This window comes from Schistocerca nitens, chromosome 9 (genome assembly GCF_023898315.1).
Source record: "Schistocerca nitens isolate TAMUIC-IGC-003100 chromosome 9, iqSchNite1.1, whole genome shotgun sequence".
In the NCBI taxonomy this organism is placed as follows: domain Eukaryota; kingdom Metazoa; phylum Arthropoda; class Insecta; order Orthoptera; family Acrididae; genus Schistocerca; species Schistocerca nitens.
Genome location: NC_064622.1, coordinates 425,293,607 through 425,312,884, shown reverse-complemented (window position 1 = coordinate 425,312,884; position 19,278 = coordinate 425,293,607). Strand labels below are relative to the sequence as shown.

Here is a 19,278-nt window from a genome sequence, read left to right as displayed (position 1 = left end):
TTGAGATGTATCCTCTGCAAAGTCTTTCCAGGTACCAGTGAATTTTCCTTTTGGGCAATTATGCAAAATGTGGCTCAGTGATGTTCCAGTGACATTGGTCATTCCTTCCTTATGAAGTGTTGCTTTAGTCACAGCATGGCCAGTTCTTATATGATTGAGATAGCTCCATATTTTTCTTTGTATGGTGGTTCCCAAGAATTGGCTGGTCAGATCTATTTTATACCTATATTCTGATGACCATGGAAGAACATCTGTTGACTTCTCCATTCTGGATCATAGCTGCCTGGCATGAGTATGTCATTGTTTACCCAGATTGGTTCACTAGATTTTAGTTGTGAGTGTGATAAATTGTTCAGTGTTTCATGAAGTGTTAAGTCTCTGGACCTTTTGAGTTCTGTCTGTTCATGTGTTATGCTTGTCATTGGAGATTTGATGGGGCAATAGTAGCAAGTACTGACAGTCTACATCTACATCTACATTTACACTCCGCAAGCCACCCAACGGTGTGTGGCGGAGGGCACTTTACATGCCACTGTCATTACCTCCCTTTTCTGTTCCAGTCGCATATGGTTCGTGGGAAGAACAACTGTCTGAAAGCCTCCGTGCGCGCTCGAATCTCTCTAATTTTACATTCGTGATCTCCTCGGGAGGTATAAGTAGGGGGAAGCAATATATTCGATACCTCATCCAGAAACGTACCCTCTCGAAACCTGGCGAGCAAGCTACACCGCGATGCAGAGCGCCTCTCTTGCAGAGTCTGCCACTTGAGTTTGCTAAACATCTCCGTAACGCTATCACGGTTAGCAAATAACCCTGTGACGAAACGCGCCGCTCTTCTTTGGATCTTCTCTATCTCCTCCGTCAACCCGATCTGGTATGGATCCCACACTGATGAGCAATACTCAAGTATAGGTCAAACGAGTGTTTTGTAAGCCACCTCCTTTGTTGATGGACTGCATTTTCTAAGGACTCTCCCAATGAATCTCAACCTGGTACCCGCCTTACCAACAATTAATTTTATGTGATCATTCCACTTCAAATCGTTCCGCACGCATACTCCCAGATATTTTACAGAAGTAACTGCTACCAGTGTTTGTTCCGCTATCATATAATCATACAATAAAGGATCCTTCTTTCTATGTATTCGCAATACATTACATTTATCTATGTTAAGGGTCAGTTGCCACTCCCTGCACCAAGTGCCTATCCGCTGCAGATCTTCCTGCATTTCGCTACAATTTTCTAATGCTGCAACTTCTCTGTATACTACAGCATCATCCGCGAAAAGCCGCATGGAACTTCCGACACTATGGTGTCATGGTATTGGTGTGGATTTAAGAGTTCCTATCACAATTCTCATTCTGTTCTTTAGATGAATATCTATTGTATTGACATGGCTATGTCCACCTCAAACACAAGAAAGCTTTCAATGACAGGATACACCAGTGGCAGTGCTGTAGTTCTCAAGATGTTTACATTTGATCCCAATTAATAACAGCCAGTTTCCTTTGTATATTATTTCTGTTCTTTAGCTTTTGTTTTCTTAATTCTAAGTGTTTCCTAAATATTGGGGATTACCGAGAGTGATGTTGACTTTTCTTTTCTTCCTGTGTATCACTGACAGTAAGAAAGAGAGGGAAAATAGTTACAAACTGTTATTGTGCCATGGTAATGGAGTTTCTTGTTGATGCAGAACTGATCCAGAGTAATGTGCATCATATTTGTAAAAAATTTCAAACTTCTAGCAATTACCCCCATTGTCATCAGTAGGAAGAGAAACAGATAGTCAAAAATCCTGATGGAAGCTATTTTTTTCTAAAGGAGAAACCCAGTATTGATAAAATTATAATGAAATCCCAGGAATCCACAGTTGTGAATGCCGTACCAATGTCCCTGAAACCAAAGGTTGTTCCGGGTATACCATTTGACCCACAATGTCGTGATTCCCATCAGAAATATAATTATGGAGCATTCTTTTCTGTAATCTTGAAGTGTTATAAATAAGGCAGGTAAAGTTCTGCAGAATGTAAATAATTTAGGAGTAAAGGAGAAAACTCACCAAATAGTAAGAGAATTGAGTCGTTTAGAGACGCACAAAGAAAAATGAAGAATTTGGTAGCTTTTGGACGAATTGTTTTACAAGCTAGAAAACACACACACACACACACACACACACACACACACACACACACACACAAATGCTGATCTACTTTTGTGCATTGTTGGGTTCTTACCCCATCTCTGTTTAAAGTTGTTGACATGCATTCTGATTTTTAAAATGCCCATCTTAATTGAGTTATTGTAATTTGGAGTGTGGGCCGGAATTGTTATTGGTTCATACAATATGTTGTGCATATCCATAGGACAGTGTTTGGCCACAGCTAATTTTTGCAGATTTCAGTATTTGATTTACCATTGGTTTTTACTATGGCTTTGGAACACTGGCTAAATAGATTATCTGTTGTAGATAGTACCAAAGAATATAATGAATGGTTGAAGTGATGGCTATTTCATAGTTACGAGGGTTACGAGGGTTGCCCAGAAAGTAATGCACCACATTTTTCTTTCTCAGCTGAAAACAATGCTTAGAGTGGGAAACATTATGTATGTATTATATGAAATCTCCTGAGTGGGTGCGCCAAGCTTCTGTCACTTTTGACAGATAGCATAGCTGCAGGACAGTTTCAAAATGGCATCTGTAGGTGATGTACCGTACATTACAAGCAACGTGGTGTCAGTGAATTTCTCACTGCAGATAAACAAACTATGGGGAATATTCACAAGCACATGTGCAAAGTGTATGGAGCATCTGCTGTCAACAGAAGTGCAGTTAGTCTCTGGGCACTGTGGGTGAGGTCATCAGAGGGCAGTTCAGTGGAGCTCCAGTGGTTGGGGTTAGGGCATCCTTGGCTGTCACAACTGACAGCCCTGACCTAGCTCCCCTCAGACTTCCACTTGTTTGGGCTGTTAAAGGATGCCAATTGTGGAAGACATTTTGAGGACGATGGGGAGGTGATTCACACAGTGAAGTATTGGCTCTACCACCAGGACAAGGATTGGTACCGACAGGGTATATATGCCCTTGTTTCTCACTGTAGGAAGACCATAGAACAGGATGGAAATTACACTGAAAAATAGGGTGTATAGATAGAACACCATTCTTCTCTGTGTAATTCTCATTATGTTCCATAAAAAATTGTCGAAGAAAACAAATGCAGTGTGTTACTTTCTGGGGAACCCTTGTATTTGGATCACAGTTTTAATCCCTCATCTTCAAAATATTCTGCTTGGAATACTGCTCACTACGATTAAACAATGGACAGTCAAAGTTGATGCAACATTCTAACTGGTTGGTAATTAATATTCACTAGTAATAACTTCTGATACTAGGCATCTTTGGTTGTGTGATGTTCTAGTTGTTTACAGTGTGTTGTGTGTGCGTGTATTGTGTTTTTCTGAATAAACTATATTATGGTTCTTGGTAGGTGTAGCTCCACTTACAGAGGTGTTAAATTTCTGTGCACAGTGCTATCTCGTTACGTTTGTACCGTGAAAATGACAGCGTGTTCGCCTGTCAAAATATTGCAGGTTGTTGGAGATGTCGCTCAGCTACATTCCTTTAATTTGTTTGAACATTTTATATGCCATGAGAAAATCTAATTTCATACAAAGGAATCAACTGCAACAAAGATTAGTTTATGTAGTACCTTTTTATACTTATAGCGTAGTTTGGCCTCTCAGTGAGCCAGCTATTTACTGTGGATGATGACTTGCCACTGTGGTTGCAGTAGTGGCAGTGGGCCAATTGCACTGGTATATTTTCATGTTTATACTGACTGTCCATATGTCAACCTAGAACTCCATGGAAACACCATTGATTGAGAGACTGAGAAAACTTGTTTGTAGAAGTTCCAGTTGATGCCACAGATTCCAGCGATGTGTGTGTGTGTGTGTGTGGGGGGGGGGGGGGGGGGACCGACCTGTTTGCCAATTGCCATCTCATGGGAACAGCATCCAAACTTCCCTTCCAGTTGCAACGGTGACCCAGCTTGTCAAGAGCGGACAATGGTGTAACACCTTATTGCTACACCTTTTAATGGCTACATTGTGGAGGAGCAGCCTTTACTGAATGCTGTATCAACACAGTGGTAATAATGGTACCATATCTGCTCCTGCACTGTAACAGCAAATAACATAGAGAGGATTTTGCCAGTAGCTACTGTGTAAACTACCATTTGAAAGATGACCACTGCCTCCGAGAGCTTGATGATGTGCCTGATGATTATGGTGGTGGTGGTGGTGGTGGTGGTGGTAGTGGGGGTGGTGGTGGTGATTATAATGATTCTCATCAAATGACAGTGTAACATTGACTAGTACTTGTTGTGACCTTATATCTGCTCCCTTTGTTGAATTGTCAGTGCGTCTGACTGTCGTGCGGCAGACTTTGGTTTGATTTCCAGCCAGCTCAGAGATTTACCCTGTTTGAGGACTGGGTGTTGTGTTGTCCTCATCATTTCATCATCATTGACATGCACGTTGCCCACAGTGGCGTCAACTGAAAAGACTTGCAACTCGCCGGCCATCAATGTGCCATACAGTCATTTCATTTCATATGTTCCCTTATTTTAAAAAATGGGCAATTACAGAAGGCCAACAGCAAAATGATGCTGACTTGATGTAAGTTATTCAGCTCATCATTTTCAGTAGAAATCTTATTTGCCAAAAATACACATATGTTCCAGTTTAGCTACAAACTCTTTTATTCCAACACCATCGAAGAGCACTGCTTGTTCTGCCAGTAACTTATTTGCTTCCTCTTCACTTATAACATTGTGTGCCAGAGTTTTTCTATGCTCTCATTCCTTCAGCTTTGGAAAGGAATGGCATTGGTACATCAAAATAATGATGTAGGCCAAAGCAATGAATTAAAATTATTACCAGCACCATTATTCAAACCCGTGTCTCCTGCTTATTAGTCTCAATGCTGGTATAGATTTTGATTCATTGCTTCAGCCTACATCATTATTATTGATAAGGATGAGACTCAATATGTCTCAGGAACATCAACTGCATATGATTAATGGTACATCAAAACTTTACTTTCCAAATGCAGCAGTCATTTCTCTGTATCATGTGCAGTGTGAATGGGTGTTGTCTTTTCAATGTTAGCGTTGTAGCCTGGTGGTTTGACATTCCATAGTAAACATCAGTATTGGTAGTGTGTTCTCAAGGCAAAAATTCTAAAACTATGCTAGTAGTGACCCTTCATTGAACCAAAATATCATTGCCTGTGTACTTTGGTATTATGTTTTAAATCTAGAGATTTTCTATGATGATGCATGTGTCATGATGAACACAAGTTTCATCACTTGTTTGTGCCAGTCATAGTAGGCACAGTTTCCAGTAGCCTCATCTGTCTGTGACCACTTTATTAAGATTAGTTCTTGATATGCCTAGATATTTTTCATGAACTTAATTGATGAGTTATGCTTGGATCTTTACTTGGGTGGTTATATGATTTCATTAGTCAATACAGTTTTCGTATGCTTCACCTGTTGGGAAATTTTCAACATAAAAATTTTAAAAGCCTTTTTGTCATTTTTGTGTAGAAAATGATTCTCAGTCTGACGATTGCATTTGGTGAGACTTTTAATTGATGCCATGCTTTAGAAGTTACTTTTCATGCACATGAGTGCTAAAATTGGTGTCTGATAATTTAGGGCTTCTTGTGTGAACATTAGAAGAAAATACAATATTGACAACTCAAAAAATTACTTTTCTTCCATTTTTTACCGCTCTGTTGCATGAATTTTTTAAGGAAACTGATTTCAATGAAAGACCATCTGGTGGTAGGGACAGACACACAAAATACTATATAACAGGTCAAACACAGAAATTTTGATTTATTCTATGTTTTAGGTTTGTTGTCATATGGTAACAAACTGAAAATATTGATTAATTATTAATTGTTCCGCTACAGGGAAGTGGAAACATAATGTGTGTTACCATAAAGCATCATTTTATGTTGTTGTTGTTGTTGTTGTTGTCTTCAGTCCTGAGACTGGTTTGATGCAGCTCTCCATGCTGCTCTATCCTGTGCAAGCTTCTTCATCTCCCAGTACTTACTGCAACCTACATCCTTCTGAATCTGCTTAGTGTATTCATCTCTTGGTCTCCCTCTTCGATTTTTACCCTCCATGCTGCCTTCCAATTCTAAATTGGTGATCCCCTGATGCCTCAGTACATGTCCTACCAACCGATCCCTTCTTCTAGTCAAGTTGTGCCACAAGCTCCTCTTATCCCCAATTCTATTCAATACCTCCTCATTAGTTATGTGAACTACCCATCGGGAGGACGACGGTTCAATCCCGCGTCCGGCCATCCTGATTTAGGTTTTCCGTGATTTCCCTAAATCGCTCCAGGCAAATACCGGGATGGTTCCTTTCAAAGGGCACGGCCGACTTCCTTCCCTAATCCGATGAGACCGATGACCTCGCTGTCTGGTCTCCTTCCCCAAAAACAACCAACCAACTACCCATCTAATCTTCAGCATTCTTCTGTAGACCCACATTTCTATTCTCGTCTTGTCCAGACTATTTATCGACCATGTTTCACTTCCATACATGGCTACATTCAATACAAATACTTTCAGAAACGACTTCCTGACACTTAAATCTATACTCAATGTTAAGAAATTTCTCTTCTTCAGAAACGCTTTCCTTGCCATTGCGAGTCTACATTTTATATCCTCTCTACTTCGACCGTCATCAGTTATTTTGCTCCCCAAATAGTAAAACTCCTTTACTACGTTACGTGTCTCATTTCCTAATCTAATTCCCTCAGCATCACCCGACTTAATTCGACTACATTCCATTATCCTCGTTTTTGCTTTTCGTTGATATTCATCTTATATCCTCCTTTCAAGACACTGTCCATTCCGTTCAACTGTTCGTCCAGGTTCTTTGCTGTCTCTGACAGAATTACAATGTCATTGGCAAACCTCAAAGTTTTTATTTCTTCTCCATGGATTTTAATACCTACTCCGAATTTTTCTTTTGTTTCCTTTACTACTTGCTCAATAAACAGATTGAATAACATTGGCGAAAGGCTACAACCCTGTCTCACTCCCTTCCAAACCACTGCTTCCCTTTCATGCCCCTCAACTCCTTATAACTGCCATCTGGTTTCTGTACAAATTGTAAATAGCCTTTCACTCCCTGTATTTTACCCCTGCCACCTTTAGAATTTGAAAGAGAGTATTCCAGTCAACATTGTCAAAAGCTTTCTCTAAGTCTACAAATGCTAGAAACGTAGGTTTGCCTTTCCTTAATCTTTCTTCTAAGATAAGTCGTAAGATCAGTATTGCCTCACGTGTTTGAACATTTCTACAGAATCCAAACTGATCTTCCCTGAGGTCGGCTTCTACCAGTTTTTCCATTCGTCTGTAACGAATTTGCGTTAGTATTTCGCACCCGTGACTTATTAAACTGATAGTTCGGTAATTTTCACATCTGTCAACACCTACTTTCTTTGGGATTGGAATTATTATATTCTTCTTCAAGTCTGAGGGTATTTCGCCTGTCTCGTACATCTTGTTCACCAGATGGTAGAGTTTTGTCAGGACTGGCTCTCGCAAGGCTGTCAGTAGTTCTAATGGAATGTTGTCTACTCTCGGGGCCTTGTCAAACTCTTCACGCAGTATCATATCTCCCATTTCATCTTCATCTACATCCTCTTCCATTTCCATAATATTGTCCCCAAGAACATCGCCCTTGTATAGAGCCTCTATATACTCCTTCCACCTTTCTGCTTTCCCTTCTTTGCTTATAACTGGGTTTCCATCTGAGCACTTGATATTCATGCAAGTGGTTTTCATTTCTCCAAAGATCTCTTTAATTTTCATGTAGGCAGTATCTATCTTACCCCTAGTGATATGTGCCTCTACATCCTTACATTTGTCCTCTAGCCATCCCTGCTTAGCCATTTTGCACTTCCTGTCGATCTCATTTTTGAGACGTTTGTATTCCTTTTTGCCTGCTTCACTTACTGTGTTTTTATATTTTCTCCTTTCATCAATTAAATTCAATATTTCTTCTGTTACCCAAGGATTTCTACTAGCCCTCGTCTTTTTACCTACTTGATCCTCTGCTGCCTTCCCTCAGAGCTAACCATTCTTCTTTTACTGTAGTTTCCCCCCATTCCTCTCAATTGTTCCTGTATGCTCTCCCTGAAACTCTGTACAACCTGTGGTTTAGTCAGTTTATCCAGGTCCGATCTTCTTAAATTCCCACCTTTTTGCAGTTTCTTCAGTTCTAATCTACCGTTCATAACCAATAGATTGTGGTCAGAGTCCGCATCTGACCCTGGAAGTGTCTTACAAGTTAAAACCTGGTTCCTGAATCTCTGTCTTACCATTATATGATCTATCTGATACCTTCTAGTATCTCCAGGATTCTTCCATGTGTACAACCTTCTTTTATGATTCTTGAACCAAGTGTTAGCTATGATTAAGTTGTGCTCTGTGCAAAATTCTGCCCGACGGCTTCATCTTTCATTTCTTACCCCCAATCCATATTCACCTACTATGTTTCCTTCTCTCCCTTTTCCTACTCTCGAATTCCAGTCACCCATGACTATTAAATTTTCGTCTCCCTTCACTATCTGAATAATTTCTTTTATTTCATCATACATTTCATCATTTTCTTCACCATCTGCAGAGCTGGTTGGCATATAACCTTTTACTACTGTAGTACACTCCTGGAAATTGAAATAAGAACACCGTGAATTCATTGTCCCAGGAAGGGGAAACTTTATTGACACATTCCTGGGGTCAGATACATCACATGATCACACTGACAGAACCACAGGCACATAGACACAGGCAACAGAGCATGCACAATGTCGGCACTAGTACAGTGTATATCCACCTTTCGCAGCAATGCAGGCTGCTATTCTCCCATGGAGACGATCGTAGAGATGCTGGATGTAGTCCTGTGGAACGGCTTGCCATGCCATTTCCACCTGGCGCCTCAGCTGGACCAGCGTTCGTGCTGGACGTGCAGACCGCGTGAGACGACGCTTCATCCAGTCCCAAACATGCTCAATGGGGGACAGATCCGGAGATCTTGCTGGCCAGGGTAGTTGACTTACACCTTCTAGAGCACGTTGGGTGGCACGGGATACATGCGGACGTGCATTGTCCTGTTGGAACAGCAAGTTCCCTTGCCGGTCTAGGAATGGTAGAACGATGGGTTCGATGACGGTTTGGATGTACCGTGCACTATTCAGTGTCCCCTCGACGATCACCAGTGGTGTACGGCCAGTGTAGGAGATCGCTCCCCACACCATGATGCCGGGTGTTGGCCCTGTGTGCCTCGGTCGTATGCAGTCCTGATTGTGGCGCTCACCTGCACGGCGCCAAACACGCATACGACCATCATTGGCACCAAGGCAGAAGCGACTCTCATCGCTGAAGACGACACGTCTCCATTCGTCCCTCCATTCACGCCTGTCGCGACACCACTGGAGGCGGGCTGCATGATGTTGGGGCGTGAGCGGAAGACGGCCTAACGGTGTGCGGGACCGTAGCCCAGCTTCATGGAGACGGTTGCGAATGGTCCTCGCCGATACCCCAGGAGCAACAGTGTCCCTAATTTGCTGGGAAGTGGCGGTGCGGTCCCCTACGGCACTGCGTAGGATCCTACGGTCTTGGCGTGCATCCGTGCGTCGCTGCGGTCCGGTCCCAGGTCGACGGGCACGTGCACCTTCCGCCGACCACTGGCGACAACATCGATGTACTGTGGAGACCTCACGCCCCACGTGTTGAGCAATTCGGCGGTACGTCCACCCGGCCTCCCGCATGCCCACTATACGCCCTCGCTCAAAGTCCGTCAACTGCACATACGGTTCACGTCCACGCTGTTGCGGCATGCTACCAGTGTTAAAGACTGCGATGGAGCTCCGTATGCCACGGCAAACTGGCTGACACTGATGGCGGTGGTGCACAAATGCTGCGCAGCTAGCGCCATTCGACAGCCAACACCGCGGTTCCTGGTGTGTCCGCTGTGCCGTGCGTGTGATCATTGCTTGTACAGCCCTCTCGCAGTGTCCGGAGCAAGTATGGTGGGTCTGACACACCGGTGTCAATGTGTTCTTTTTTCCATTTCCAGGAGTGTAGGTGTGGGCTTCATGTCTATCTTGGCCACACTAATGCAATCACTATGCTGTTTGTAGTAGCTTACCCGCACTTCTATTTTTTTTATTCATTATTAAACCGACTCCTGCATTACCCCTATTTGATTTTGTATTTATAACCCTGTACTCGCCTGACCAGAAGTATTGTTCCTCCTGCCACCGAACTTCACTAATTCCCACTACATCTAATCTTAACCTATCCATTTCCCTTTTTAAGTTTTCTAACCTATCTACCAGATTAAGGGGTCTGACATTCCACGCTCCGATCTGTAGAATGCCAGTTTTCTTTCTCCTGATAATGACGTCCTCTTGAGTAGTCCCCGCCCGGAGATCCGAATGGGGGACTATTTTACCTCCGGAATATTATACCTAAGAGGACGCCATCATCATTTAGCTGTATGCCCTCTGGAAAAATTACAGCTGTCGTTTCCCCTTGCTTTCAGCCGTTCACAGTACCAGCACAGCAAGGCTGTTTTGGTTAGTGTTACAAGGCCAGATCAGTCAATCATGCGGACTGCCTCTCTGTTGAGAGGCCATCATTTTATATACCTTGAAAAACAAATTAGATGTGATCTAGCTGGCAGCTGATTTCACACATTTTTACATACGCTTGACCTTCACCAAAGATTGCCGCTAAACACAGTCTGGGTCGATGCATCCAGACTGTGTGTCTTGCCAGATGTGTACATCATGCATATACAAGTGTTTTTCTTAACATTATATGTAAGTTTACAGTTTTTTGCTGCATGACAACACCATGCAATGCATGGTTAATATTTTGCATCATTACTTTCAAGATACTTGCTATATGCTGTGAGATACCAGAAACTTAAAATGATCCACCATTGAAAAAGCTACCAACCTTTTAATAGAAATATTTGTATTATTATTACCTTCTTACAGGAAGGGATGATTTTAAAATGTGCCAAGAAAGAAAAAGTTTGATTGTAAATGCAATAACCTCCTCTAGAGATTCTTGCATATTAATTTGGTGTTGTTGTTGTGGTGGTGGTGGTGGTGGTGGTGGTGGTGGTGGTGGTGGTGGGGGGGGGGGGGGGGGTCTTCAGTCCAAAGACTGGTTTGATGCAACTCTCCGTGCTACTGTATCCTGTGCAAGCCTCTTCATCTCCAAGGAACTACTGCAACTTATACCCTTCTGAATCTACTTACTGTATTCATCTCTTTGTCTCCCTCTACGATTTTTACCCGCAGTGCTTCCCTCCAGTACTAAAATGATGATCCCTTGACGTCTCTGACTGTATACTACCAACTGATCCCTTCTTCTAGTCACGTTGTACCAGAAATTCCGTTTCTCTCCAATTTTATTCAGTACCTCATTGTTAGTTATATGGTCTACCCATCTAATCTTCAGCATTCTTCTGTTGCACCACATTTCCAATGCTTCTAGTCTCTTTTTGTCTAGACTGTTCATCATCCATGTTTCACTTCAATACATGGCTATGCTCCATACAAATACTCTACGAAAGGGCTTCCTGACAGTTAAATCTGTACTTGATGTTACTATATTTCTCTTCTTTTGAAGTGTCCGCCTCCTTAGCACAGCAGTAACTTACCGCCTACCACGCTAGCGGGCCTGGGTTCGATTCCCGGCAGGGGACTTGGTGTTGTGTGTTCTTCATGATCATTTCATCATCACTGACACGCAAGTCACCGAAGTGGCGTCAACTAAAACGACTTGCAATACAGCGGCTGAACCCCGAAGGGGATATCCCGGCCAATAAATGCCATATATTCATTTCATTTTTTCTTTTGAAATGCTTTTCTTGACACTGCCAGTCGGCTATTATATCCTCCTAACTTCAACCATCATCAGTTATTTTGCTTCACATATAGTGAAAGTCATCTACTACTTTGAGTCTCATTTCCTAATCTAATTCCCCCTGCATCACCTGACATAATTTGACTAAATTCCATTATCTTTGTTTTGCTTTTGTTGATGTTTGTCTTATACCCTCCTTTCACGACACTGCCCATTCTGTTCAGCTGTTCTTCCAAGTCCTTTGCTGTCTCTGACAGAATTGCAATGTCGGTGCCAAACCTCAAAGTTTTTATTTCTTCTCCCTGTTTTGTTTTCTTTACTGCTTGGTCAATATACAGATTGAATAACATTGGGTATAGGCTACAGCCCTATCTCTCTGCCTTCTCAACCACTGCTTCCCTTTCGTGCCCCTCAACTCTTATGACTGTCATCTGGTTTCTGTACAAATTTTAAATAGCCTTTCTCTCCCTGTATTTTACCCCTGCCACCTTTAGATTTGAAAAGAGTATTTCAGTCAACATTGTCAAAAGCTTTCTTTAAGTCTACAAATGCTATAAATGTAGGTTTGCCTTTCCTTAACCTGTCTTCTATTAGAAGTCGTAAAGTCAGTATTGCCTTACATCTCTACATTTCTATGGAATCCAAACTGGTCTCCCCTGAGGTCGACTTATACCAGTTTTTCCATTCTTCTGTAAAGGATTCATGTTAGTATTTTGCAGCCGTGACTTATTAAACTGATAGTTTGGTAATTGTCACACCTGTCAACAGCTGCTTTCTTTGGAATTGAAATTATTGTATTCTTCTTGAAGTCTGGGTGTTTCAAACATCTTGCTCACCAGATGGAAAAATTTTGTCATGGCTGGCTCTCGCAAGGCTATCAGTAGCTCTAACAGAATGTTGTCTACTCTCTGGGCCTTGTTCCGACTTAGGTCTTTCAGTGCTATGTCAAATTCTTCATGCAGTATTATATCTTCCTTCTCATCTTCATCAACATCCTCTTCCATTTCGAAATTATTACCCTCAAGTGTATATGCTGTGTACTGACTCTCTAACTACTCCTTCCATCTTTCTGCTTTCCCTTCTTTGCTTAGTACTGTTTTTCTGTCTTAGCTCTTGATATTCATATAGGTGGTTCTCTTTTCCCCAAAGGTCTCTTTTATTTTCCTATAGACAGCATTTATCTCACCCCTAGTGATATATGCCTCTACATCCTTACATTGGTCCTCTAGCCATTCCTGTTTAGACATTTAGCACTTCCTTTTGATCTCATTTTTTAGAAGTTTGTATTCCCTTTTGTGTGCTTCATTTATTGCATCACTGGTAAAGTTAAATACACTCCTGGAAATTGAAATAAGAACACCGTGAATTCATTGTCCCAGGAAGGGGAAACTTTATTGACACATTCCTGGGGTCAGATACATCACATGATCACACTGACAGAACCACAGGCACATAGACACAGGCAACAGAGCATGCACAATGTCGGCACTAGTACAGTGTATATCCACCTTTCGCAGCAATGCAGGCTGCTATTCTCCCATGGAGACGATCGTAGAGATGCTGGATGTAGTCCTGTGGAACGGCTTGCCATGCCATTTCCACCTGGCGCCTCAGTTGGACCAGTGTTCGTGCTGGACGTGCAGACCGCGTGAGACGACGCTTCATCCAGTCCCAAACATGCTCAATGGGGGACAGATCCGGAGATCTTGCTGGCCAGGGTAGTTGACTTACACCTTCTAGAGCACGTTGGGTGGCACGGGATACATGCGGACGTGTATTGTCCTGTTGGAACAGCAAGTTCCCTTGCCGGTCTAGGAATGGTAGAACGATGGGTTCGATGACGGTTTGGATGTACCGTGCACTATTCAGTGTCCCCTCGACGATCACCAGTGGTGTACGGCCAGTGTAGGAGATCGCTCCCCACACCATGATGCCGGGTGTTGGCCCTGTGTACCTCGGTCGTATGCAGTCCTGATTGTGGCGCTCACCTGCACGGCGCCAAACACGCATACGACCATCATTGGCACCAAGGCAGAAGCGACTCTCATCGCTGAAGACGACACGTCTCCATTCGTCCCTCCATTCACGCCTGTCGCGACACCACTGGAGGCGGGCTGCATGATGTTGGGGCGTGAGCGGAAGACGGCCTAACGGTGTGCGGGACCGTAGCCCAGCTTCATGGAGACGGTTGCGAATGGTCCTCGCCGATACCCCAGGAGCAACAGTGTCCCTAATTTGCTGGGAAGTGGCGGTGCGGTCCCCTACGGCACTGCGTAGGATCCTACGGTCTTGGCGTGCATCCGTGCGTCGCTGCGGTCCGGTCCCAGGTCGACGGGCACGTGCACCTTCCGCCGACCACTGGCGACAACATCGATGTACTGTGGAGACCTCACGCCCCACGTGTTGAGCAATTCGGTGGTATGTCCACCCGGCCTCCCGCATGCCCACTATGCGCCCTCGCTCAAAGTCCGTCAACTGCACATACGGTTCACGTCCACGCTGTTGCGGCATGCTACCAGTGTTAAAGACTGCGATGGAGCTCCGTATGCCACGGCAAACTGGCTGACACTGACGGCGTCGGTGCACAAATGCTGCGCAGCTAGCGCCATTCGACGGCCAACACCGCGGTTCCTGGTGTGTCCGCTGTGCCGTGCGTGTGATCATTGCTTGTACAGCCCTCTCGCAGTGTCCGGAGCAAGTATGGTGGGTCTGACACACCGGTGTCAATGTGTTCTTTTTTCCATTTCCAGGAGTGTAGATAACTCTGGGTATAAAAATTTCTGGTGCTAGGAAGAGGCAACTACATAATGAACTTAAATATTTAATAAAAATAGGTATTTTACTGAATATGTTAGACTTTATAAAGCTACCTTCAAAAAAAGTTGTGAAAGCAACCAAACAAATGCCAAACAATTAGTTCATTTCACAACATAAAAGTAAAACAAAGGCAGTGTGGTCTGTTATCAAATCAGAGGTAGGTGTCAGAATTAATAGAAATGAAATATCTAGAATTAAAGTAAATGATAGCCTTATTGTAAACCCATCTCAAATATCGGAGTGTTTAAATGAATTCTTTATAAATGTGGCAAAGTCAGATGTCGATATAGTAGAGAATCAGAGTAAAGTAAACCCCTTTGGATTCCAGCAAGGAGCTGAGTATGTCATAGATTTTAAAAAATTCTCAATAAAGCATGTGCAAAATATTATATTATGATTAAAAAATAAAAACTCAGCTGGGTGGAATGGGATACTGACTAAAGTGATTAAAGCTGTGTATCACATAACAGCACCTCCACTAACTAAAATAATTAATCAATCTTTTCAACAGGGATGCTTTCCTGATGTGTTGAAGTATGCCGAAGTCAGATTTCTGTTCAAGAAAGGGTCGAGGGAACACATGGGAAACTATCATCCTATTTCTATTCTTCCAATCTTGTTGAAAGTGTTTGAGAGAGTAGCTGCAAACCAGATACAAAATTTTATTGTGCAAAATGATATTATTATAAATAACCAATTTGGATTCCAACCAGGAAAAAACACCCTCGATACAGCAAATAACTTTATTGAAAAGATATGCAAAGCACTGGACCAGAGGAGTAAAGTTGCTGGTATTTTCTGTGATCTTACTAAAGCTTTCGACTCTGTAAACCATGCCTTGCTTATCTACAAATTAGATAAATATGGGTTTAAGGGCAATACTCCCGAATGGCTTACATCGTACCTGCAGAACAGAAAACAAAGGGTAACTATCACTTCAAATGTGGTGAATTATTTTTCGAAGTGGAGTTGTGTATCACAATGTGTGCCTCAAGGCTCCAATTTGGGTCAAACTTGTTCCTATTCTATGTAAATGACTTATTCACAAATATCAATTCCCCATCAGTTCTGTTTGCCATCAATACTTGTGTTTTAATTGAAGATGGTGATGCAGAAAAAATTCCAAGCTTCACTGTGAGCACACTGGATACCGTAGAGAACTGGTTCCATTTAAATGGGTTGAAACTGAACATTGCAAAAACCCATATGGGACATTTCCAAACCAAACACTCAAAATGTGGAGAGCTTAAAATACAATGCAATAATCAACTTATAGAAGAAGGAGGAGAAAGAAAACTGGCGTTCTATGGATCGGAGCGTGGAATGTCAGATCCCCTTAATCGGGCAGGTAGGTTAGAAAATTTGAAAAGGGAAATGGATAGGTTAAAGTTAGATATAGTGGGAATTAGTGAAGTTCGGTGGCAGGAGGAACAAGACTTCTGGTCAGGTGACCACAGGGTTATAAACACAAAGTCAAATAGGGGTAATGCAGGAGTAGGTTTAATAATGAATAGGAAAATAGGAACGCGGGTAAGCTACTACAAACAGCTTAGTGAACGCATTATTGTGGCCAAGATAGATACGAAGCCCACACCTACTACAGTAGTACAAGTTTATATACCAACTAGGTCTGCAGATGACGAAGAAATTGAAGAAATGTATGATGAAATAAAAGAAATTATTCAGATAGTGAAGGGAGACGAAAATTTAATAGTCATGGGTGACTGGAATTCGAGTGTAGGAAAAGGGAGAGAAGGAAACGTATTAGGTGAATATGGATTGGGGCTAAGAAATGAAAGAGGAAGCCGCCTGGTAGAATTTTGCACGGAGCACAACTTAATCATAGCTAACACTTCGTTTAAGAATCATGATAGAAGGTTGTATACATGGAAGAACCCTGGAGATACTAAAAGGTATCAGATAGATTATATAATGGTAAGACAGAGATTTAGGAACTAGGTTTTAAATTGTAAGACATTTCCAGGGGCAGATGTGAACTCTGACCACAATCTATTGGTTATGACATGTAGATTAAAACTGAAGAAACTGCAAAAAGGTGGGAATTTAAGGAGATGGGACCTGGATAAACTGAAAGAACCAAAGGTTGTACAGAGTTTCAGGGAGAGCATAAGGGAACAATTGACAAGAATGGGGGAAAGAAATACAGTAGAAGAAGAATGGGTAGCTTTGAGGGATGAAGTAGTGAAGGCAGCAGAGGATCAAGTAGGTAAAAAGACGAGGGCTAGTAGAAATCCTTGGGTAACAGAAGAAATATTGAATTTAATTGATGAAAGGAGAAAATATAAAAATGCAGTAAATGAAGCAGGCAAAAAGGAATACAAACATCTCAAAAATGAGATTGACAGGAAGTGCAAAATGGCTAAGCAGGGATGGCTAGAGGACAAATGTAAGGATGTAGAGGCTTGTCTCACTAGGGGTAAGATAGATACTGCCTACAGGAAAATTAAACAGACCTTTGGAGAGAAGAGAACCACTTGTATGAATATCAAGAGCTCAGATGGAAACCCAGTTCTAAGCAAAGAAGGGAAGGCAGAAAAGTGGAAGGAGTATATAGAGGGTCTATACAAGGGCGATGTACTTGAGGACAATATTATGGAAATGGAAGAGGATGTAGATGAAGATGAAATGGGAGATACGATACTGCGTGAAGAGTTTGACAGAGCACTGAAAGACCTGAGTCGAAACAAGGCCCCCGGAGTAGACAACATTCCATTGGAACTACTGACGGCCTTGGGAGAGCCAGTCATGACAAAAATCTACCATCTGGTGAGCAAGATGTATGAAACAGGCGAAATACCCTCACACTTCAAGAAGAATATAATAATTCCAATCCCAAAGAAAGCAGGTGTTGACAGATGTGAGAATTACCGAACAATCAGTTTAATAAGCCACAGCTGCAAAATACTAACACGAATTCTTTACAGATGAATGGAAAAACTAGTAGAAGCCGACCTCGGGGAAGATTAGTTTGGATTCCGTAGAAATACTGGAACACGTGAGGCAATACTGACCTTACGACTTATCTTAGAAGAAAGATTAAGGAAAGGCAAGCCTACGTTTCTAGCATTTGTAGACTTAGAGAAAGCTTTTGACAATGTTGACTGGAATACTCTATTTCAAATTCTAAAGGTGGCAGGGGTAAAATACAGGGAGCGAAAGGCTATTTACAATTTGTACAGAAACCAGATGGCAGTTATAAGACTCGAGGGACATGAAAAGGAAGCAGTGGTTGGTAAGGGAGTAAGACAGGGTTGTAGCCACTCCCCGTGTTATTCAATCTGTATATTGAGCAAGCAGTAAAGGAAACAAAAGAAAAATTTGGAGTAGGTATTAAAATCCATGGAGAAGAAATAAAAACTTTGAGGTTCGCCGATGACATTGTAATTCTGTCAGAGACAGCAAAGGACTTGGAAGAGCAGTTGAACGGAATGGATGGTGTCTTGAAGGGAGGATATAAGATGATCATCAACAAAAGCAAAATGAGGATAATGGAATGTAGTCGAATTAAGTCGGGTGATGTTGAGGGTATTGGATTAGGAAATGAGACACTTAAAGTAGTAAATGAGTTTTGCTATTTGGGGAGCAAAATAACTGATGATGGTCGAAGTAGAGAGGATATAAAATGTAGACTGGCAATGGCAAGGAAAGCATTTCTGAAGAAGAGAAATTTGTTAACATCGAGTATAGATTTAAGTGTCAGGACGTCATTTCTGAAAGTATTTGTATGGAGTGTAGCTATGTATGGAAGTGAAACATGGACGGTAAATAGTTTGGACAAGAAGAGAATAGAAGCTTTTGAAATGTGGTGCTACAGAAGAATGCTGAAGATTAGATGGGTAGATCACATAACTAATGAGGAGGTACTGAATAGGATTGGGGAGAAGAGGAGTTTGTGGCACAACTTGACTAGAAGAAGGGATCGGTTGGTAGGACATGTTCTGAGGCATCAAGGGATCACCAATTTAGTATTGGAGGGCAGCGTGGAGTGTAAAAATCGTAGGGGGAGACCAAGAGATGAATACACTAAGCAGATTCAGAAGGATGTAGGTTGCAGTAGGTACTGGAAGATGAAGAAGCTTGCACAGGATAGAGTAGCATGGAGAGCTGCATCAAACCAGTCTCAGGACTGAAGACCACAACAACAACAAATGTAGACTTCAACTTTCTATGTCTATGGTAAATTTTACCAAATTTTGAAGTGTCTCCTGTACCTGAATCAAATGATTTTGCTCATGTATGTTATGAGACACAATATATTTTCTTCTGTCATCGATTAAATTCAATATCTGTTGTGTTACCCAAGGATTATTACTATTGCTCCTCTTTTTACTTACTTGATCATCTGCTGCATTCACTCTTTCATCTCTCAAAGTTACCCATTCTTCTTCTACAGTACTCCTTTCCCCTGTTCTTGTCAGTCATTCTCTAATGCTCCCTCTGAAATATTCTAGTTTGCTGTTTCTTCA

General features: G+C 42.1%; 1 protein-coding gene across 1 annotated transcript in view; it reads left to right on the top strand.

The window, feature by feature from the left end:
- LOC126203468 (protein HIRA) overlaps positions 1-19,278 on the top strand; it is a 242,211-nt gene that overhangs the window by 42,350 nt on the left and 180,583 nt on the right. The window lies entirely within an intron of this gene.